This window comes from Vombatus ursinus, unplaced genomic scaffold (assembly GCF_900497805.2).
Source record: "Vombatus ursinus unplaced genomic scaffold, bare-nosed wombat genome assembly UNPS02014841.1, whole genome shotgun sequence".
Taxonomy (NCBI): domain Eukaryota; kingdom Metazoa; phylum Chordata; class Mammalia; order Diprotodontia; family Vombatidae; genus Vombatus; species Vombatus ursinus.
Window position 1 is genome coordinate 35524759 of NW_020954619.1, and position 22193 is coordinate 35546951.

Sequence of the window (22193 nt, forward strand, 5' to 3'; positions counted from 1 at the left end):
AAAACCTTAAAATTCTCCCTCTCTACTGGTTATTTACATGTTTTTTTGAAGTATATTCATGTCTACCCATCATTAAGCCACAACAATACTTTCATTATACCCTACTATTCCCTGAAACTATCAAACTGTACTTATCCTCTCTTTTTCAGCCAAACTAAAAAAAAAAAAACCTGGAATTCTGACTCCACATCTTCTTGTGTTACTAAACTGGTTCTTTCCACAGTTACCAACAATTTTAACTATCAAAACTTATCCAATGTGCAGAGGTCAAATCTGATGGGCTTTTTTCAGTCATTATTCTTATTGGTCTTTCTGTAGCATTTTCTATCTTGGACAAGGTTTAGCTGGATAAGCTTTCTCCTCTGGCTTTACAAGAAATTCCTCTCTTTGGGTTCTCTTCCTATCTCTTTCTCAGTCTCTCCTCTCCCTAGCTCAATTCATATCTTGCTTCCTACCTAGATTATCTGAACTACTTTTTTATTCTTTCAATACACTTAATAGACTAAAGAATAAATTCTCTTTTAAAGTGAGCATAATTGTGTGATTAAAGGACCTGTGTTGGACCTCTTCACTTCCAGAATTCCCATCAGATCTCATGGTGATATTTGCATACATGTATGTGTATGCATATACGTGCATAAATTCATGTGTATATAAAATCTTACATCCATATCCTCACAGCTTACATGGTCACTGCCCTCATCTCATGACCTTTTGCCTGGACTATTGCAATAGGCTCCTAACTGGCCTTATGATTCAAATCTCTCTCCTATCCGATCCTCCTTCATATACTTGCCAAAGTTAATTTCCTTACATACCAGTCAGAATATATCATTTCTCTATTCACTAAAACCCACTGGCTCCCTATTGCTTCTAGATTCAAATATGAATTCCTCTATTTGGCTTTCAAAGCCTGACTTCAGCCTAGTTTTCTAACCTCTTTGTATGTTACTCTGCTTCCTGAAATCTATGGCACACCCAAACTCTCCTTCTTGTTATAATTATGTTGTTATAATATTATATTGTTATTATACCATGTTATTCTTGTTATTCTTATCACCCAGAATCCATTCTGTCTCTGCTTTCTATGCACTGGCACTGCCTATCTCCCAGACCTGGAATGCCCTACTGTATATCCTTACCTTCACCTTGCAGCATTTCTTACTTTCTTCAAAACTCAACTTGGGTACCGCTCCATACTTAAAGCTGTTCTTCATCCCTCCAAGCTACGTCCTGTCTTTGTATACTTTATACGTATTTTGTTTCATTCTTTATATACTTGTATGTGTGCATGGTATCACTCTCAGAATGGTGTGGGCTCCTTGAGATCAGAGAAGGTTTTGTTTTTTTTATTTTGTATCTCCAGCACCCAGCAGTGTCTATCACATAGTAGCAGACTATAAAATCTTGGTGATTGATAGATTGACTTTTGTTTCTTCCTTGCTTTTTTTAAAAAAAAATTATTTATTTTATTCCTCTTAGCTTCCTAAACAGGCAGTTCCTTTATTTTATTTTATTTTTTAAATTGTTTGTCCTTTATTCTAGCATCTCATTAATTTCTGGATATTAAAAAATAGTTAAGCAAAACTATCCACTGTGTGGACTCCTTCTCAAAGCATATGCAACAGAACATGTCTGTAGCCCCCTGCATCTCCAATGAAAGGATGTATAAACATTCCTTCATCTCTTTTCTGGTGCTGACAGGTCAATAGAATCAGCATCCATATTTCTTTAATTGTTCTTTTTATTTATATGACTGTAATTAATGTGTATGTTACTTTCCTGATTCTTTTTACTTCATTTACTTCATGTTTTCCCAAAAAATGGGACAATAGATAGAGAATGGATGGATCTTTGATTTCATTGGAATAGGGAAACTCTCAGATTAAATAATTCCCTTTATCTCATGTTTCACTTCATATGTCATAATGCTTATTACTTGAATTTTGTTGCTTAGTGATTAATTTTATTTCTTCAATAAATATCTTCAGAATTCAGTAATTACCAGTTTTCTCATATTGGTATTGCAATATTATGCTACATTTATGGTCTTCTCAACGTTTTTTGGAAAATTAATGGTGTAGCTCCTTTATCTAGTACCAGACTAGATTTCATGTTTATCTGGAACATGATAAGCTTGTTTATTTTTGCAAGCTTACTAAGTCTCATTGCAAGGAAGTCTATAAATACTAGATATCTAGTGACTTTGAACCATTAGAAAATGAAAATAAGCAGTTTCCTGTGATTACTTGTTTGATCTCTTGGAGCCTGGACTCTCATAGAGACCTCTGACATTAATCAGCTCTGTGACAATGGGAAAACTGATTTAATTGCCCTGAACTTCAATGTCTTCATCTATAGAATGAGGATAATAATACCTCTAGCATCTATCTCCCAAGGTTTTTGTAAGATTCAAATAAGATAATGTGTGTAAAATGTTTCCCAAAATTAAAGAGCTGCATAAATGTCAGTAGCTATTATGATTATTTTTAGAAAGTTCTCATTTTGTTCAATAGGATTGAGGTAGAAATAATCCTGCGACAAGTTATTATCCTACCATTATTCTTTCATATTAAGTGTTCACAGACTATGATAGATAAAAATAATTGTCTTTAAAAAAGTTGAATAATTGTTGTTGTGTGTAGGAACTGGACTTGGAATTAGGAAGTCCTGGGTTCAAGTCACTTAATCTTTCTCTTTCTTCATTTCTTTATTTGTAAAATGAAGAGGTTAAACTCAGTAAACACTAAAGTCTCTACCAGTTCTAAGTCTATGACCCTATGAAAGGTATGAGACCCATATAAAACTCATTTTCTGTGGTTTCAGTGAAAATGCCTTTAGCAAAATTCCAATAACACAGAGAACAAGTGGGATCATATATACATATATATATATATATATATATAAAATGGGGTATGGTGTATGGCCAGAGCTCCTGGGATAATATCTGTCCACATGGAGAAATTAAGGAACTTGCTTCTGAGAGAATCATGAGAGTATGTAAGGGAAGTTCCTTGGAGAAACTGTGGTGCCTGTGTAAAGAATTCTGGGCCATGGAGAGATTGTGAAGCATGCATAGAACTCCTTTAATTTATTCAGGCCTGCTAACTGAAGAAAAGAATTTTGATTTGCTATGGAGGCATTGAAATACACCTGGCAGCATCAGCCACCTTTTCTTTTTCCTCATTCTTTTTTGACTTCAATTGCTGATGTCTTAGCTCATGGTATCTTGTGAGAATACATGTCAACTCTGAAAGTTTCAAAATGTTGAGATATTAAACCATAGAAGTCTGTGACTAAGAGTCTAGTTTGGGTTTTGTATACAGTATAGCAGCTATGCCCTGAGGAACAAGAAATAACCTATGAAAGTAATGTTTGGAACTCTAGCCCAGTGGTATCTGAGACATGGACTCATGAGACAGGTGTATACCACCTGGACATGAACTTGGTGAGACCAAGTTGGATAGGAGCTATGTTTCAAGCCTATGCCCTCTGAGGTCCAAGTGGTATAGGGGAGAGTATACCTCTTACGTGCTGGTGGGGAAAAGTTTGTGTTTTTGTTCTTGCCATATCTTTGAGGTAAAAATACTTTTTTTATAGTCAGTTGATGATAAGGGATTGAATGGAACTGGGATCCTAATCAGTGGCCAACAACAATGCAGGGAAAACAAGTTAATGGAGACTCTATCTAATGGTAATAGAGAAAAAGCCATCTCAAACACTTTCTCACAGTACCTGGCAGATATAGCCTATGTGGCACTGAGGGAGTGGGGCCAAGGTTATACACTCTAACTTACTTCGATGGGTTCTCAAATGATTTTTTTAATCTCCTCTACTACTTCTCTATATTATGTAAAGCTTTTTGTTCCATATGTCATGGTAATTATGAGTTTTGGGTACTTACATATAAAATCTAAGAACACTGGTTTTTAAGAACATTATTCATAAGATTTTATGAATCTGTGTTATGATCCAGACAATTGTGCACAATCATTTGTTGTGTTATAATAGTCTGTTTCCAATACAGTATATTGGTCCAGTTTTCCTGGATATTTTGAGCTCTTTATTTATGGTATGCTGATATTGTTGTCTTTTAGTTCATGAAATATAGGAAGTTTCTGATGTGTAATTCTAGTATCACATATTGCTGTGTATTCAGTAGGTCAGTCAATAACAACAAACATTTTTAAAGTGTTAAAATTTTGCAGATTGAAATATGTGATATATGTATGTATATATATACATACACACAAATATATACCATTTTCTTTCATAATCTAACAGGTATTGTTGAATTATTATTACTAAGTTTTTTTATTGATTCCTCATGTTTTATATAATAATAACGAATGTGTAAGGTTTACCCACCCTTTCTTCCCTACTAGTTTTGTACCATTAATCTTATGCAACAAAGAAAAAATGTTAATCAAAAACAACTGATGCAATGACAGTATCTGATAGTGTATGCATAATTCTGCTCTAACATATCCCACCTTTGTCCTTTGATGAGATCACAGTTGAGAGTATGGACATATATTATTATCTGTTCTTGAGGACCAAGTATAGTCATTATATCATGAGTTTGCATAATTTTTGTGTTTTTTTATTTATATTATTTTAATCACTTTGTAGATATTGCTTGCTCTATATCCATTTTTACAAGTTCTTATATGTTTCTCCCTATTAGTTTGTGAGCACCCTATTAGCTTGTGATAGCATAGACTATCTTTCACCTTTCTTTGTATCCTCATCACTTAGAACAGTGCCTACAACATTGTAGGTGATTCATAAATGTTAATTAACTGACTGATTTATTCATGTTGCCCCCTTTTGTTTTGTGGAACACACCTGTGAAATCACTGGTCTTGGTGTTTCTTAATGCAAAATAATAATCTGTTATATTTTTATCCCCCAAACTATTTAGCCATTTCCCTATCAACTGGCACCCACTTTGTTTCAAGTTCTTTACTACCACAAAACTGCTATTTTCTATTTTTAGGACATTTCTTTTGTCTTAGATTTCCTTAATTCTTTCTTAGAATATCTGTATAAAATATTAGGGGGCATTCTTTTGTAGCAATTTAATAAATGTTCTTTTGTCTTCTAATATGTTCTTTCATTTTTTCTACTTCTATCTTCTAGTAAATTCCATTACAAATATTAAAAACTTTTATAAAGGGAAGAAGAATCTTTTTTTTTAAAGCAAAGAAATATTTTCAATCATACCCAAACCAAGAGATTGCAGCTGACCAGAGTTAGACTAGGACTAATAGGAAAATGATTTTATTACTTCTCTTTATCATATTTGAATTTTGTTATTCATCCAATTCAATCAGCATTGCCAGTATAAAGAACAATAGATTTGGAATCAGTGGACATGGAAGAGAATACCATACTCTTCTACTTTCTAACCAAGATAGGACTTTGTTTTTTAAACCACACTTTTCTTATTTATAAGATGGAGAATAAGGATGGATTATTTCAACTATCAAAAGAAATAAGTATTTTGTAGATTGTAAAGCAACCATATAAGACATGAGATTTTAGGATTTAGAGGTAAAGAAGAATCTTCTAGATTTGCTAATAAGTAATTATGGGCCCACAAAGGTGAAATGACTTGACTTCTTTAAGTCAGAGAAGTAATAGCAGTCAAAATTGCAGCCTAGATTCTTTAAAAAGAATTCAGGGTACTTGCCACTGTATTAGAATGTTGGAAACCACCTTCATATTCATATAAATTATACAAGATCAATGTGTGATTAACTACAAAAAACTTGGTTTTGGTTCAGTAAAATATCCTATTTAACAGGTAAAGATTCAGTAAAAATTTGGCAAACTTTGATTGGATAATCCTTAATTTATTTTAATGAAAATTTTATGAAGCATTGAAGTAATCTTTATTTACTCCGTTGTGAAAATTTAATTAATTTCACAAACTTCTGATTGTTTTAAAACCTCATTATATTAAGACAAATCTCAAAACTTTAAAAAAATCATTTGTGAACTATTAAATGTAGCAATTGGTTACTCATGATCATTAATAAATGAAAGTATTGAAAACTGAGTAACAATTTTATTCCTTTAATGCACTTATGATGATGTATCATTAACTTTTTATATCTGGTTTTAAGGCTTAATGCATTTTCTTTAAGATTAGGATAAAAGCAGTCATATTATAATGGGTGCAAGAAGAAACAGCTGTAGCAGTTTAGAGCTACCTGTAGTTGAGGACAACAGCAGCCTGAGTAGCCTGAGCCACACGTGGGGACAATCCCTGAAGTAAGGGTTCATCATGTCAGATGATTTGAAGATATCTAACAAAAGTTTACCAAATGTTAAAGGACTTCATGCTATTGTAGTCTCAAGACAGGGGCGGAGTGTCTGTTATCAAAAGAGAAAAGGCAAATCACAAGAAAACAAACTTCTAGAAGAGATTTATATAAAAAGAAACTTCTTGGTGGCAAATGATAATGTTCCAGAGCATGCTTAGAGACCTGGTTTCCTGTCTACTTTTGCACTTGCAAAAGGCCAGGGCAGAAAACTTGGACTTTCCAAAAGCAAAAGTATAATTTACTAGTACAACACATACCAAGTAGTCCAATTCAATTGGTTACCATTGGTGGTGAGTTTCATAACAAGCAGCAGTGCTAATACTGGACTGATTATCAACCTCAAAAAGAAACTTGCTCCATTGTTTGAAGAGTTGAGACAGGTTGTGGAAGGTTTGTAACCTGACTGTGTCCTGACCCTCATCATTTGTTGTGATCCCAGTGAGTTGAGTCCAGTCCAGCAATCTTGACCATCAAGTAATGTGACTTCACACACTGAGAAAAGCCAACTTCCCACAATTTACACTGAAGAAGATTGTTTTTATTATTTCTAAATCAATGGGCTGCTATGTTGGGTTTTAGGCTCAATTCTTTTATAGTATGATTTCTGGGGAGACTACTAAAATGGTTCAGTACCTATAACAGCTCCCATGGAGTTTCCCTCAGCCACCAATGAGGAATGTGATTCTTATCCAGTGGATCAGAATCAAAATGTTTCCTTGATCCACATGGGCCACCTAAAGATCCTCTACTGTGTACAGTATATTCAGGCTTGCAATAGGTAGGTTATGCTCTGCATATGCTATTGCTGTATTGTGAATAATAGAAAACTTATTTTTCCATGTGCCATGTTCTATCTCTGCACTGAGCAAGAAGCATACAGCCTCTAATAGCATTAATGAACTAATATGATCACCAACTATCCCTGTTTATATCATTGTGAGGTAGAGATTTAAGAAAGTGTTATGAATGAATATTTCTCTTTAAGGTGTTATATGTCTAAAAAGAAACCTGTTGCTTTGGATTTATTTTTACATTCAGCTATCAATAACCAATCAGTATTTTGATTTGTTTTTCTCTTTGTACAATTTAAGTGTGAAAATTAATATCAAAGCTTTGGTTTGTGACATTTATATGAATACCATAATGCAACAGTTCTTTTTTTTCCCTTTTCCTAAATAAGGAATTAAATGAAATAGTATTTTGTAAAAATTAAAAAAAAAGATTAGAATGAAAGATCTCAGAGTTAGAAAGTTCTTTAGTGGCCACTAGGTCCAAAACTTTTCTGAAATAGAAGCTTCTTCACAATATCCCTGAAAAGTGGACATCTAGCTTTTTTTGAAGACTTCTAAGAAAGGGGAATTCACTGCTTCTAACATGTCCTACTTCAGGATAATTTTAATTTTTAGAAATATTTTCCATATTTAAAAGGATTTGTGATGTGGCTATCATTGGTATGAGAATTCTTAGGGTAGGGAATCTCCCTCCTGCGATACAGATCATAACCAATTTGCTACTTCTCATTTTGTAGGCTGTGTATTCATATCTTCCTCTATGTCCTTTCCTGTGACTGCACTAAATGGACTGGGCAACTTCTAGATGGCATGACTGTATGGATGTCAGTAGAACACACAACATCTCATCCTTCTCTCTTCATACATGTCAACCACCTCCCTTTCTAGTCATATATCTCTCTGATTTTACAATTTAGCTTTTGGCAAATTAGGATTATATGATGGTAGGTTTAGAGCTCTAAGGGTCTTGGAATTCATGTAGTCCAAATCCATCATTTTTCAGACTTCTACTAATTGATTTTTGTTCTGAACTTTGGGGCTAGGTGGAATAAATACACATATACACATAGATGTCTCTGTGTATATATGTATTTTTCATCTTTTTATGAGTTCTTGATGACAGCCATCATATCATAGTAAACATTCTTTGGGACAATTCCCAGTTCTTTTAATCAGTCTTCATGTAGCATTAATTCAAGGCCCTTCCCCATTCGGATTATGTTATTCAGCTTAACAATGTACTTCAAAATTATGCTGTACAAACTGAAAACAATATTCCAGATGTAATGTGACCAAGGCAGAGCATAGTGGGACTATCACTTTCCTAATCCTGGGTATCATACCTCTGTGAATGAAGCATAACAGAAGAATTTTCCCCTCTTTTTTCCCTCCATATCACAACATTTAATTATGAACCTGTAGTCTATGAAAGTTCATGGTCACACAGACAGTGTGGTATAGTGGGACTAGAACCCAAAGGCAATACAATTTAATGTAAAAAAAAGTTTAGATTTAGAAAAACTGAGTGTGGGTCACTAGCTCTGAAATTTCCTAATTTTGTGGATTTGGGCAAGTCATTTAATCTATCTAAGCAAGTTTCCTCATCTGTCAACTAAAAGGTGTACTATATACTTCACAGTGTTTTGAAGAAAGGGTTATGTAAAATAAGTTAATTCTAATCATTACTATTACATTATAAATTCAAGCCTCATTTCTGTTACCAGGTGTACTGGTAAATATTAACAAATTGTAAATCAGAAAAATAAAGTACAACAAACTTTTAACTTGTTTAATCCACATTTTTCCCATCATTTTCTTGGGTTTAGTTAATCAACAAAACAATAAATCATATCTTTATTTGTAACATTTGTCAAATTCCAAAGTATAAATGCTAACACTGAAAATTTAATAATCTACTCTCATGAGCTAGTCTGAGCCAGCTCCAGCACATCTCTGATATATCATACATATTTCCTTTGTATAGATTTTTTTATTAATTAATGTATTTTTAATTTTCAACATTCACTTCCACAAGATCTTGAGTTCCAAATTTTCTCCCCATGTCTCCCCTCCCCCTAAGACAATGTGCATTCTAAATACCCCTCCCCCAATCCACCCTCAATTCTATTATTTTCCCTTCCCATATACTTTCTCCTCTTATTCCCTCCCCTTTCTATTTTCCTGTAGGGCTGGATAGATTTCTATACCCCATTGTCTGTATATCTTCTTTCCCAATTGCATGTAAAAACAATTTTTAATATTTGTTTTCAAAGGTTTGGGTTCCAAATTATCCCTTCCTCCCTCCCCACCCACCCTCACTGAGAAGGCAAGCAATTCAATACAGGTTATACTTGTGTAGTGATGCAAAACACTTTCATAATAGCCATGTTGTGAGAAACTAAGGATATTTTCTTTCATCCTATCCCACCCCTCATTTATTCTATTCTCTTCTTTGACCCTTTCCCTCCCTAAAAGTGTTTGCTTCTGATTACCCCTTCCCCTAATGTGCCCTCCCTTCTATTATCCCCACTCTCTTTTCCATTTCCCCCCTATTTTCCTGTAGGATAAGATAGATTTCCATACCAAACTGAGTGTGTATGTTATTCCCTCCTTAAGCCAGATCCAATGAGAGTAAGATTCATTCATTCCCTCTCACCTCTCCCCTCTTCCCCTCCACAGTTACAACTTTTTTTCCCTCTTCAATGTGAGATAAATTACCCCATTCTACCTCTCCCTTTTTCCTTCTACCTGTACAATCAACTCTCACCCCTTAATTTTATGTTTAGATATCATCACTTCATATGCAATTCACCCTAGGCCCTCTGTCTACATATATTCCCTCCTATTACCCTAATACTGAAAAAGATCTCATGAGTGACAAGTATCATCTTTCCATGCAGGAATGTAAACAGTTCAACTTTAATAAGTCCCTTATGATTCTCTTTCCTGTTTACCTTTTCATGCTTCTCTTGAGTCTTATTTTTGAAAGTCAAATTTTCTATTCAACTCTCATCTTTTCATCAATAATGCTTGAAAATCTTCTATTTCATTGACTATCCATTTTTTTCCCTGAAGGATTATACTCAGTTTTGCTAAGTAGGTGATTCTTTGTTGTAATCTTAGTTCCTTTGCCCTCCAGAATATTATATTCAATGCCCTCTGGTCCCATAATGTAGAAGCTGCTAAATTTTGTGTTATCTTGATTGTGTTTCAATTTCTATTTTACCCTCTGGTTCTAGAATATCATGGCACTTTTCCTTGAGTTTCTTTTTTTTATCATAAGGCCAATTTATAAAGTATCAGCATGCTCCAAGAAATCTTTCTCAACTTTCATTTTTTTCTTTATTGTTTCCACTTCATGCTTCTCTTGAGTATTGTATTTGAAGGTCAAATTTTCTATTCAGTTCTGGTCTTTTAATCAAGAATGCTTGAAAGTCCTCTATTTCATTGAATGTCCATTTTTCGCCTGAAGGATTATACTCAGTTTTGCTGGCTAGGTGATTCTTGGCTGTAATCCTATCTCTTTTGACCTCCAGAATATCATATTCCAAGCCCTCCAGTCCCTTAATGTAGAAGCTGCTAAATCCTGTATTATCCTGGTTGTGTTTCCACAATACTTGAATTCTTTCTTTCTGGCTGCTTGCAACATTTTATCCTTGACCTGGGAACTCAGGAATTTGGCTTCAATATTCCTAGGAGTTTTCCTTTAGTGATCTCTTTTAGGAGGTGATTGGTGGATTCTTCCCATTTCTATTTTACCTTCTGGTTCTAGAATATCAGGGCAGTTTTCCTTGGTAATTTCTTAAAAGATGATGTCTAGGATCCTTTTTTCACCATGGCTTTCAGATAGTTCAATAATTTTTAAGTTATCCCTCGTGGATCTATTTTCCAGGTCAGTTGTTTTTCCAATGAGATATTTCACATTTCCTTCTATTTTTTTTTCATTTTTTGGTTTTGTTTTATGTCTTGATTTCTCATAAAGTCATTAGCTTCCATTTACTCCACTCTAATTTTTAAGGAATTATTTTCTTCAATGAACTTTTGGACCTCCTTTTCCATTTGGCCAATTCTGCTTCTTAAGGCATTCTTCTACTCATTGGCTTTTTGGACCTCTTTTGCCATTTGAGTTAGTCTACTTTTTAAGGTGTTATTTTCTTCAGTATTTTTAGGTCCCCTTTTTCAAGCTGTTGACTTTTTTTTTATGATTTTCTTGCATCAATCTCATTTCTCTTCCCAGTTTTTCCTCTACTTCTCTTACTTGCTTCTCAAAATCCTTTTTGAGCTCTTCCATGGCCTGGGACCAATTTGTATTTTTCTTGAAGGCTTTGGATGTAGGAGCTTTGATTCTGTTGTCTTCTTCTAGTTCTATGTTTTGATCTTCTTTGTCACCAAAGTAAGATTCTATGGTCTGACTTTTTTTGTTCTGTTTGTTCATAATCCCAGACAATTACCAGATGATTAAGCTCTTTGTTAAGGTAAGGTCTCCTTCCAGTGTGGAGAATGTACTTTCCCAAGCTTTAGGGGTTTTGTGCAGCTATTTTCAGAGATATTTCTAGGGATCTATAAGTTTTCAGTTCTTCCAAGGTTGTATAATCAAAGGTGAGATATTTTCTCCTTTGCTAACCTGTACTCTGGTCTATGAGTGACCACAAGCACTCTTTTCTGCCTTGGAACTGTGAGGAGGATTCCTTCTCCATCTCCACTACAAGCTCCATGACATCAGAGCTCCTCCTCATCCCAGGAACACTCTGGAAACAGCTGCCACCCTGGGGTCTACACTGGGAATGGGCCCAAACCAAGCTCCTCTCTCACCACAGTTCAACAGATCTTTCCTACTGACCTTCTAAGTTATCTTTGGCATTGGTGGGTTGAGAAATCTGGAAACTACCTCAGCTGCCTTGATTCGGTCCTCAGAGGCCTGCTCCAGGTTTTCTGAGGTTTGGTCTTTGCATGCCCACACTGAACCACTTTCCTCTCCCAGCCTGGTGGTGCAATAGACCTTTCCAATCAACCATCCAGGTTGCTTGAGCTGGAAATTTGCTTCACTCTGTCTTTTTGTGGGTTCTACTGCTCTAGAATTTGTTTAAAGCCATTTTTACAGGTATTTGGAGGGGCTTGGGGGAGAGCTCAAGCAAGTCACTGCTTTTACTCCATCATCTTGGCTCTGCCCCTCCTGTATAGATTTTTTAAAAGCACTTCTAGCACACCAGACCTTGCAGCCTCAAGGGTTTGGGGACCTTGGTCCCAGTTTCAGGGCAGAACAGAGTGCTTGTGGCTGCTCATAGATCAGAGCACAGGCCAGGAGAGCAATTAACACATTTTTCCTTAGATCATACCATGTTGGAAGAACTGAAAGCTTACAAACCCCCCAGAACTATCTCTGAAAGCAGTGGCACACAAAACCTGAAGCTTGAAACAGTACCCTGTCCACCCAGGAGCAGTGACCAACCTTAATATAAAGATAAAAGTCAAGAAATAGGCTGGAAAAAATAAGCAAACAGCATCAACAACAACCAAAAAAAAAAAGATCCTGATCATAGAAGGTTATTACGATGACAGGGAGGAGAAAAACATAAACTGAGAAGATTTTAAAAAAATCAAATCAGCTACATCCAAAGCCTCAAAAAAATAAATTGTTCTCAGATCTGAAAGAATTTCTAGAAGAGATCAAAAAGAATTCTGAACATCAAACTAGAGAGGTAGAGAAAAAACAGGAAAATAAATGAGAGTGATGCAAAAAAATCATGAAAAAAAGAGTCAACAGCTTGGTAAAGGAGGCACAAAAATACTAATGAAAATAACCCTGTAAAAAACAGAATAGGTCAAATGATAAAAAGGCACAAAAATTCAATGAAGAATGTCTTCAAAAGGTGAATAGGCCAAATGGAAAAAGATGTATGAAAAATCACAGAAGTAAAAAACTCCTTAAAAAAATAGAATTGGCCAAATGGAACAACAAATGCTCACCAAAGAAAATAATTATTTAAAAATTAGAATTGGGCAATCAGAAACCAATAACTTCATAAGACATAAAGGAACAATAAAACAAAAGCAAAAGAATGGAAAAAAAGAAGAAAATGTGAAATATATCATTGGAAAATCAACTGACCTGGAAAGTAGATCAAAGAGATGTAATTCAAGAATTATTAAACTACCTGAAAGCCATGATCAAAAATAAAAGAGCCTAAGCATCATCTTTCAAGAAATCATCAAGGAAAACTTCCCTGATATTATAGAACCAGAAAGTAAAATAGAAATGGAAAATATCCACTAATTACCATCTGAAAGAGATCTCAAAATGAAAACTCCCAGGAATATTACAGCCAAATTCTGAAGCTCCCAGGTCAAGAGAAAATATTGCAAGCAGCCAGAAATAAACAATTCAAATATTATGGAGCCATGCTCAGGGATGACAATACTTAGTAGCTTCCATATTACAGGATCAGAGGACTTGGAATATGATATTCTGAAAGACAAAGGACTGAGGAATACAACCAAGAATCACCTAACTAGCAAAACTGAGCATAATCCTTTAGGGGGAAAAATGAATATTCAATGAAATAGAAACTTTCAAGCATTTCTGATGAAAAGACCAGAGCTGAATGGAAATTTTGACTTTCAAAGACAAGACTCAAGGGAAGCATAAAAAGATAAACAAGAAAGAACAATCATAAAGAATTTGGTAAATATACAATCATACATGGGAAGATGATACTTGTAACTCCTAAAAACTTTTTCATAATTAGGACATTTGGAAGGAGTTTACATATACAGAAGACATGAGTATGAGTTGAATATGATGCGATAATCTCTTAAAAATAAAATTAAGGGATGAAAAAGAAAATGCACTAGGAAAAGGGGGAAGGGAGAGGTAAAATGGGGCAAATTATCTCATATAAAAGGCACAAGCTTTTTACAGTGAAAGGCAAGTTCGTGAAGCTGGATGGGAGGCCTTGCATCTTAAGCTCATTGGAATTGGCTCAAAAAGGGAATAACTTACACAGCCAGTTGGGTATAGAAATCTCTCTTACCCTATAGGAAAGTAAAACAAAAAAGGGAAAAGAGAAGGGAGGCCTTGATGGAAGGGAAGGCAGATTCAGGGATGCAGTAGTCAAAAACAGAACACTTTTGCTGAGGGACAGGGTGAAAGGAGAGAGTCAGATAAACAGAGGGAAAATAGGATGGAGGGAAATACAGTTAGTAATCATAACAAAAAAAATTACAGCATTATATTATTTATATGATAAAGTTCTCATTTCTTAAATATATAGAGAACAGAACCAAATTTATAAAAATAAGAGCCTTTTCCCAATTGATCAGTGGTCAAAGAATATAAGAAGGCAGTTTTCAGACAAAGTAATAAAAGCTATCTATTGTCATGAAAAATTGCTCTAAATCACTATTTATTAGAGAAATGCAAATTAAAACAATTCTGAAGTAACATCCCTTACCAGCAGAGTGGCTAATATGACAGAAAATGGAAATGACAAATGTTGCATAGGATGCAACGAAATTGAGATACTAATGCACTGTTGGTAGAATTGTGAATTGATTCAACCATTCTATGGACTAATTTGGAACCATGTTCAAAGGGATATAAAACCATGCATTCTCTTCCACCCAGCAATTCCACTACTAGGTCAGTATCTGAAAGAGATTTTTTTGAAAAGAAAAAAAGACCTACATGTTCAAAAATATTCATAGTATGTCCTTTAGTGGTGGCAAAGAATTGAAAATTGAGGGGATGCCTATCAAATGGAGAAATGGCTGAAAAAGTTGCAGTATATGATTGTGATGGAATACTGTTGTGCTATCATTAGAAATGAGGAGCAGGATGCTATCAGCAAAACCTAGAAAGATTTACATGAAATGATGAAAGGGAAGTGAGCAGAACCAGGAGAATGGTGTACACAGTAACAACAATGTTGTGCAATGATCAACAATGAATAACTTAGCTCTTCTCAGCAATACAATGATCCAGGACAATTACAAAGGACTCATGATGGAAAATGTTATCCACATCCAGAGAAAGAACTAATAGAGTCTGAATGCAGATCAGAGCATGCATTTTTATAACTTTCTTTGTTTTTATTGGGTATTTTTTTTGTCTGTGTTTACTATCACAATATGACTAATTTGGAAATATGTTTTGCATGACTGTACATATATGTCAAATTGTTTGCCTTTTAAAGGGGGGAGAAAATGTGAAACTCAAAATTTTATAAAACAAATGTTAAATTATTTTTGCATGTAATAATTAATAAATAATAATAAATGTAATATATAAATATAATATAATGAATAATAACAAATAAAATTTTAATTAAAATATTTTTTGAGAAAAGAAAAAAGCATATAGCTAATCTTTGGGAAGTCAGTGCTGGACCACAGAATTCCAATAGTTTAGTCCTGTTTGCTTTCCTCTACCTCTTCCTGGTGTTTAATTCACTTCAACTGATTCCCAATAGTTTAAAATTTGATTAACTCATACTAGGGAATTTGGGACTCAGGGCAGTAAACATTCTGGAACAGCACCTCTAACTTAACTTTGTCATATATGGATAGAAAGCTTTCCTATGCTGCACTGCTTACTTAATGAACTACAAATACCCTTAAGGTTTACAAAGGTCTTTTATTGTAGCTATCTTATGAGGCAGGCAGTGGAAAACCAGAAAAAATAAAAGAAGAAAAAATCCCTAACTGTGTGATCTTGGGAGAATCACTAATCACCTAACTCTAGGTCCTGGATTTCCTGTCACTACCTTAAAATTTCCTTATAGCAACAGTGTTAAATGTACTTAGAGATTTGTAAGATGCAAAAATCACTATTTCCTTCCTCAGTTACTTTGAACAATTATTTTATCTATATAAACAAGTAACATAATTAGTTCTGTTTTCATTGACTATACATTTTAGCAATGGGTTTTGTTTTCCTCGTGTTTTTAATGGGGAGCTTGGGGTAGAAGAGTGATAAGGTGAATCATATTTAAATAAAATAAATTAAGTATTTTAATTAAATATTTTTTTAAAAATAAAATTGGATTCTGAAAGGGTTTGAAATTAGCTTGGCCTTTTTTATTTTTTTGTTTTTAGGGCTTATCCTAGGTAAAATTATGAAAAAAAATAAATATCTTTGGCATGCTTTATTTTGTCTTCAGTATGTTTTTCTTAATATACATTGTTCTGTCAGCTCAGTCCGGTGCCTTCAAAGTAACTTCCATAAGGGCTGGGTCTCTTTTCACTTACTTTTTTTCTTTTTAACTGCAGCATCTAGGGCAAGGGGTCTTTCACATAGTAGTCACTTTTTGCTCCATTGTTTCAGTTGTGTGTAACACTTTGCAACCCTATTTGAGGTTTTCTTGGCAAAGATATTTCAGTGGTTTGCTATTTCCTTCTCCAGTTTATTTAACAGTTGAGGAAACTGAAATAAACAGGGTTAAGTGAATTGCCCAGGGTCACACAGCTAATAAGTGTCTGAGGCCAGATTTGAACTCAAGTAAATGATCCTTCCTGACTGCGGGACAGGCACACTATCCACTGTGCTAAATAGCTGTCTTATAGTAGTTGCTTAATAATCTTTAAATTCTGTGAAAGTTATTTAGCCCAACATTCTTAAGTTAATATTATTTAAATTGAATGAAAGTCATTTAGTCCAAAATCTTTTATGTTATAGTTGAGGAAACTAAGTTGTAGAGAGATTCAATGACTTGCTCAAAATCTCTTAAGTGGCAGATTCAGAATTATAATGAAGGTTCTCTGATTCTAAATCCAGAACTTCATCTATCTCTACTAAGTAGATTTGTCTTTATTCCATAAGGCACAATAGATTTTGAATGTTTTTTTTTTTTAGCTGTGGAGTGAAACAATAATATTAGTGTTATTCATGAAATATGCAGGATAGATGGGGATGATACTGACAAGGAAACCAATTAGCATGGTAGGATAGGAGATTAAAGTGAGATGATATTCACCTTAACTAGAATGGCAGGTGGAATGGTTTCTTTTGATAAACAAGTCCATGTGAATTTTTTCATTGAGTACTATCATATTCTTCCTAATCATATTTTTTCTAATACATAAAATAATTATTTTTTAAATAGGACCTTTTATAAATGACCTATTCATTGAAAGATGGATGAGTAAGAGTATTTTGGGGTAGATGGAACTTCCAGGGCCTCTCAAATAACCCTAGTTATGTAGATTTATATTCACCTACAAGGAAACAAACCAAATGATTGAAAGTGGCCTGTATCATTATTTAGAACGTAAATGGAATGAGAGTAGAATGGTTCAATAGTTTTGATTGCATCGATGGATGGATGGATGTGATTTGATGTGTAATATAATGAGCTCTGTGTTTTTAAATCTAATAATAAAATATGTTTAATACACTTTTAAGGAGGATCTGAAAAAGCAAAATTATCTTAGCTCTGTGGCTTTTGAAAATTCTGAGGCCTTGTTTAGGGAAGTTAGTTCCACCATTCAAAAACCTGATCCAAGCATGGCAGAGGTTTAATTGAAAATCGCTCTAGCATTGTTTTTATGATAATTCATGGTTATTAATCAGTTTGTCAAGCAGGAGTCTTCTCAAGTGATGGTACTTAACCTGAATGCTGAGTGAGAGGCTGTGTGAAGTGGGGTTAGTTCTTTTCTTCCACATTTTAAGTGCTTTGGAGTATCAGTTCAAAACTGATTTATTATTCAATTTCTACAGAGCTCATTGGGTAGAATAGTACAGAAACAAAATAAACCTAAATGTGATTTATATGGGATAGCACTTTACTTACCTCCCTCAAAAATTGCAAGTGGGAATGATCAGGGATTGTTTTTACTTTGCTAAGTAGGCTGAGAAGACTATCGGTAGTTGCAAGCAACTTTTTTTTGGAAGGGGTCCCTAAATTAGAGTTCCCATATACCATTATTTAAGTATGGTGTTCTCTTTCACTTTCTCATGATATGTTTTGGGATGCTACCTTTATCTTCTTTCCCTAGTTAATTTACTTTTGACATGTTGGTGCATTGTTTTAAATTTACTCTAATGGCCTTAATATTCATTTTTCCCAATCTGTGTAATATTCGATATTGTTGGTCACCTTCTTTTTTTTCCAGGTTTTCATGACATTTGCTCTATTGGTTATTCAAGCTATCATACCCGTCTTTAGCTGCTTTGGCCCCACAAGCAGTCCTAATAATATAATTTTGATATTATATAAAATAATAAGTCATATAATAATTATTACATAATATGATATAATTACTATTATACTAGTTCAGTATCTGAATTCAGATTTGAACTCTTGTCATCTTGACTTGAGCTCAAGTGCTCTACCCCCAGCACCACCTAGCTGTCTTCTGAACATTCTTATTACTCTCCAAGGTACTATAGTACCACAATCTTTCTAGTCATCCAGGTTTGTAAACCTGGTGTTTTCTTCAACTCCTTGGACTTGCTCACTCCACATATCAAACCATTTTCCTAATCTTATTATTTGTATCTCCAAAAAATCTCCTGCATGCACCCCTTTCTCTCCACTCTCAAAACCAGCACTTTTGTTCAGCCTCTTATTGTACATTTCCAGGATTTCTTTAACTCAAATCAGTTCTCACTCCAAATCATTTTCCACAGAGCCATCACGATGATTTTCCTAAAATGTAGGTATCACTACATCACCACCTTGCATACTCAATAAATTTCTATGACTCCCTGTTGCCAATGAACTCCTCTGGCATTTAATACCTCACAACCTAACCCCATCGTACCTTTCCTACTTTGTAACACATTTTTTTCTCCCTATCCACTCTATGATCTAGCTATACTGATCTTTCTTTTTCACACACAAGACATTCCATTTTCCATCCCTGATTGAATTTGTTTATCCCATGCATGGAACGCTCTACATCTTCCCTTCCAACTCTTGAATTTCTGCTTTTTTTATATATTTTTATTTCATTAAATATTTCACAATTACATGCACAATTTTTAATATTTATTTTTTTTAAAATTTTACACCAAAAAGTATATCCCTCCCTCCAGCCCCTCTTTCTACCTTCAGAAAGCAAGCAATTTGATATCAATTATACATGTGAAGTCATGAAAAACATATTTCTATATTAACTGCATCACAAAAGGAAACAGCCAAAAAAGGGAGGAAGATAAAGAAAGTTAAAAAGTATACTCCAATCTGTATTCAGAGCATCAGGTCTCTCTCCGGAAAATAGCATTTTCATAATGGGCCCTTTGGAGTTGTCTTAGATAATTTTCTTGATCAGAGTAACTAAGTCTTACAGTTGATCATCCTTACAAATCGTTGTTACTATGTGCAAAATTCTCCTGGTTCTGTTCACTTTACTTTGTATCAGTTCATATAAGTCTTCCCAGTTTTATTTTTCTGAAACCATCCTGCTCATCGTTTCTTACAGCACAGTAGTAGTCTGTCTCAATCACATACCCTAAGTTTTTCAACCATTCCTCAATTTATGGGCATTCTCTCGATTTTAGATTCTTAGCCACTGCAAAAAAAAAGTTACTTTAAACATTTTTGTATGTATAGGTCATTTTCCTTTTTCTTTGAACTCTTTGGAATACAGACTGGGTTAAAGGATATGCACAGCTTTATAACTCTTTGGGCATAGTTCCAAATTGTTCTCCAGAATGATTGGAATAGTTCACAATTTCACCACCAGTGCACTAGTGTCCCAATTTTTACGCATCCCCTCCTGCATTTGTCATTTTCTCTTCTGACATTTCAGCTAATCTAATCTGTGAAATGGTATCTCAGAAGTGTTGTTATTTGCATTTCTCTAATCAGTATCAATTTACAGCATTTTTTCCTATTGATAGCTTTGATGTCTTCTCAAAATTGCCTTTTCATATACTTTGAATGTTTATCAAGTAGAGATTGGCTCTTATTTTTAAATTTGGCTCAGTTCTGTTTGTATATGAAAAATGAGGCCTTTATCAGAGAAAATTGCTGCAACTGCCCCCCCTCCCAGTTTCCTGTTTACCTTCTATTTTGTTTGCATTAGTATTATCTGTGCAAAAGCTTTTTAATTTCATTCAATTAAAATTATCCATTTTGCTTCCTGTCATCCTCTTTGTCTCTTGTTTGGTCATACACTCTTCCCTTATCCATAGATATGATAGATGTATTTTTTCCATTTTTCCTTAATTTATTTATGATATCACCCTTGATGTCTAAATCATTTTTCCATTTTGACCTAATCTTGATATATGGTGTGAGATGTCATTCTATGCCTAGTTTCTTCCAAACTGCTCTCCAGTTTTCCTAACAATTTTTGTCAAGTGGTGAGTTCTTACTCTAAAATCTTAGATCTTTGAGTTTATCAAACAGTAGATTACTATGGTCACTTAATTCTGTGTATTGTTTACTTAACCTGTTTCATTGATGCATCACTCTATTTCTCATCTAGTACCATATTGTTTTGATGTTTACCACTTTGTAATACAGTTTAAATACTGGTATTGCTATGCTGCCTTCCTTCACCTTTTTTTTTCATTGATTCCCATTATATTTTTGACCTTTTTGTTCCTCCAAATAAATTTTGTGGTTATTTTTTCTACTTCTATAAAATAATTCTTTAGTAGTTTGATGTGGCACTGAATAACTAAATTAACTTAGATAGAATTGTCATTTTTATTACATTGACTAAGCTTATCCATGAGCAATAAATATTTCTCAAATTGTTTATAAATGACTGTGTAACAAGTGTTTGGTAATTGTGTTCATGTAGTTCCTGGGACTGTCTTGGCAGGTAAACTATTTTATATTATCTTATACCATATTATTATTATTATTATTATTATTGTATTATATCAAGAATTTTATATTCTCTACTGGTATTTAAATGGAATTTGTTTTTCTCACTTCCTGCTTTTGTTTGTAATATTTAAGAATGCTGATGATTGGGACAGCTAGGTGGCACAGTGGATAGAACACTGGCCCTGAAGTCAGGAGGAACTGAGTCCAAATCCGGCCTCAGACCAAACACTCTACACTTACCAGCTGTGTGACCCTGGGCAAGTCACTTAACCCAAATTGCCTAAAAAAAAAAAATGCTGATGATTTATGTGCATTTATTTTATATCTTGCAGCATTAACAAAATTGTTCATTGTTTCATATAGTGTTTTTAGTTGATTAGGGTTTTCTGGGTCTGCCATTGTATCATTTGCAAAGAGTGATAGTTTTGTTTCCTCATTGCTTACTTTCATCCTTTCAATTTCCTTTTCTTGTCATTGATATAGTTAGGATTTTGAGTACAATATTGATTAATTTTGTGATAATAGACATCCTTTCTTCACCCCTAGTCTTATTGAGAAGTTTTCAATTTTACTCCTATTACAGATAATGTTTGCTCTTGATTTTTGATAGACAGTATTTATCATTTTAAGAAAGATTCCATTTATTCCCATTTATTCTTTCTAGTATTTTAAAAAGGAATAGATGTTATATTTTATGAAAGACTATTTTTCTAAATCTGTTGTTATAATAATATAATTTTTATTGTTTTGTTATTCATATAGTCAATTATGCTGATAGTTTTTTTTTTAATATTGAACCATTTTTGCATTCCTGATATATATCCAACCTGGTCATAGTGTATGATCTTTGTTATGTTTTGCTGTAATCTCCTTGTTAATATTTTATTTAAAAATTTTTGCATCAATATTCATTGGTCTATAATTTTCTTTCCCTGTTTTTGTTCTCTCTGGTTTATATATCATAACCTTATTTGTGTCATAAAAGGAATTTGATAGGACTCCTTCTCTACCTATTTTTTTCAAGTAGTTTATATAGTTTTGTGATTAATTGTTCCTTAAATGGTAGATTTCACTTATACATCCATCTAGTCCTAGGTATTTTTTATTAGCGAGCTGATTGATGGCTTATTCAATTATTTTTTTCTAAGATAGGGTTTTTTAAATATTCTATTTCCTCTTCTAATCTGGGCAGTTTATTTTTTTTAATATTCACCTATTTCACTTAAATCATCAATTTTGCTGGCATATAGTTGGGCAAAATTGTTCCTAATAATTGATTTAATTTTTTC

At 33.8% G+C, this 22193-nt stretch overlaps 1 protein-coding gene and 1 pseudogene across 1 annotated transcript in view; both read left to right on the forward strand.

The window, feature by feature from the left end:
* SNTG2 (syntrophin gamma 2) overlaps positions 1–22193 on the forward strand; it is a 646807-nt gene that overhangs the window by 129187 nt on the left and 495427 nt on the right. The gene's annotated exons all lie outside the window — the stretch shown is intronic.
* Positions 6293–6730, forward strand: LOC114026557 (annotated as a pseudogene).